The sequence below is a fragment of the Echinops telfairi genome, unplaced genomic scaffold (genome assembly GCF_000313985.2).
Source record: "Echinops telfairi isolate 266 unplaced genomic scaffold, ASM31398v2 ScPeMD7_9;HRSCAF=40, whole genome shotgun sequence".
NCBI lineage: Eukaryota > Metazoa > Chordata > Mammalia > Afrosoricida > Tenrecidae > Echinops > Echinops telfairi.
Window position 1 is genome coordinate 69,021,218 of NW_022103906.1, and position 2,725 is coordinate 69,023,942.

Consider the following 2,725-nt stretch of genomic DNA (forward strand, 5'->3'; position numbering starts at 1 on the left):
GAGGGAGAGTGGGTTGGATAGAGGAAACTGATGACAAGTATCTACATGTGACCTCCTCCCTGGGGACAGATGACAGAAAAGTGGGTGAAGGGAGACGTCGGACAGGGCAAGATATGAGAAAACAATAATTTATAAATTATCAAGGGCTCATGAGGGAGTGGGGAACTGGGAGGGAGGAGAAAATTTGAGGACCTGATGCCAGGGGCTTACGTGGAGAGCAAATGTTTTGAGAATGATGAGGGCAATTAATGTACAAATGTGCTTTACACAATTGATGTATATATGGATTGTGATAAGAGTTATATGAGCCCCTGATAAAAAGATATTAAAAAAATTTTAAAGAAATGGAAGTGATTAAATGTATATTTTGTAACAATTAACCTAATACTGAGAGAGTGGATCTCGTGCTACATTTACCACATTGTAGATTTTAATTTCCTGCAATTGGAGAAACTCTTGAGAGAACGACTTAATGAATTCTGCTTTAGTACTACATTATCTAAGAAGGTTAAGTAGACACAAACTCTATAACTCTTTAATTAGTACTGCCTTGACTAACTTGTCCGGGGAGGGCACCCCAGACACATAGGCTGTGATATCGTGATTCCGTACTGTTATTGGATGTTAACTCTAACTAAAAGGGAATTTTCCATGAGATGAGCCAGAAGGACACAGACAGGCACATGCATCAAAGGAGGTGGCCTTCGACAAGATGTCTTCTTTAGAAATATAAACCTTGTCCAGAAGGGAAGGAGCAGTCACGCCCCAGTGTATCGAGTGCATCGGGTGACTCGTGAGATCAAATGTTCTGACAACTCTAGGAAGTATAAAAACCCTACTGTGTCAGAAGAGACAGTGCCGTCTATCCCACTGCCTTCCCAAGTCTTTTAATAAAACATACCGCCTGCCTGGCGCACCTCGCCCTGCTTCGCCGCTGCCACACGTCCGGCCCCATCCCAATCCCTGCACCACGAGCTTTAGCTCCGAGCATTACCTGTGCGCTTCCTCCTCCTACCGCAAGGTGTTCGGGGACAGCTTCTGTTTGTCTGTGCGCCTCTCCGGGGTAGGCGGCGCGGGCTGTTTCCACTCGCAGTCGCTGTCCCGCTGCAATGTGGCCTCCTCGGCCTCCTGCTCGTCGGCTTCCTTGCTCGGCCTGGGTCTGGCCTGCTGCCGGCCGCCGGCGTCTGACGGGCTGGACCTGAGTCAGGCGGCAGCGCGCACAAACAAGTACAAGATCATCTGCACCAACGAGAAGGAGCAGCTGCAGGGCCTCCACGACCGGCGAAATCGCCGTGTTCATCGAGAAAGTGCACCAGCTGGAGAGCCAGAGCCGCCCGCTCGAGGCCGAGCCGGCCCGCTGCGGCAGCGCCACGCGGAGCTGTCCGTCGCGTCGGCGAGCTCTTCCAGCGCGAGCTGCGTGCGCAGCTGGAGGAGGCGGGCTTGGCGCGCGCGTGCGCAGGCCCTATTGGAGCGCGACGGGCTGGCAGAGGAGGTGCGGCGGCTGTGGGCGCGCTGTGAGGAGGAGAGCCGAGGGTGCGAGGGCGCCGAGCGTGCCTGAAGGGGCAGCAGCGCGACGTGGACGGCGCCACGCTGGCCCGCCTAGACCTGGAGAAGAAGGTGGAGTCGCTGCTGGACGAGCTGGCCTTCGTGCGCCAGGTGCGCGACCAGGAGGTGGCCGAGCTACTGACAACGCTGCAGGTGTGGTCCCCCGCTGCGGATGTGGCGGTGGCGAAGCCCGACCTAAGTTTGGCACTGAGAGATCCACGCGCAATATGAGTCCCTGGCCACCAAGGACCTGCAGTCCACTGAGGAATGGTACAAGTCCCAGTTCGAGCAGGCGGGGGGCAGCACTGAGGCCATCTGGGCCAGGCGCGAGGAGATCCACGAATACCGTCACCAGCTGCAGTCGAGCACCATCGAGATCGAGGAGCTATGCGGGCTGAGTCCTTCGATCCGGGAGCTGGAGGAGCGGCACAGCACTGAGGTGGTGGGCTACCAGGACAGCATCGGGTAGCTAGCTGGAGAATGACCTGAAGAACGCCAAGAGTGAGATGGCTCGCCACCTTCGGGAATACCAGGACTTGCTCAATGTCAAAATGGCCCTTGATATTGAGATAGCAGCCTACAGGAGGGTTGGAGGGTTGAAGAGACCCGTTTTAGCATTCAGGGTTGAATCCACTTCCCAATCCAAGAAAGAGGAGGAAGATGAGGAGGCATCTAAGGTGGCCTCAAAGAAAACCTCCCAGATAGGGGAAAGTTTGGAAGAAATATTGGAGGAGATAGTCATAGCTACTAAGAAAACCGAGAAATCCAATATACAAGAAAGCACCATTTCAGGCTAAAAAATATAATCCAGTTGCTTTTAAAAAGTCCATGTTTAGAGGGGAAATATGCATTTAACTCGTTAATCAGCTTGTTCTTGAACCAAAACACCTGTCATCACTATCAAACGTCTTTAAGGCTGCATACATAGTATTGAATACTTTCTCTGGTAGAAAAATTACCCCTAGATTGGAGCAAGCTGCAGCCCTGCAGCAATCACAGAAGAGTTCCCCAAGAATCTCACAATCTCACCTCCAGCTCAGGCTTCACAGCGCTAGACAATTCAGGTGCAGAGGAAGTACAAACCAAGGTGCTAAATCTGTGCTCATCAGTCATGTGCTGCAAATGGCAATTAAAACCTACATTCACTCACTATACCCAGCCGTTCACCCTGCTTTATAAC

General features: G+C 52.4%; 1 pseudogene; it reads left to right on the forward strand.

Annotated features, from left to right (window-relative positions):
* The window catches only part of LOC101662808, a 114,185-nt pseudogene extending 111,843 nt beyond the window's left edge, over window positions 1-2,342 (forward strand).
* The last annotated feature ends 383 nt before the right edge of the window (window positions 2,343-2,725 follow it).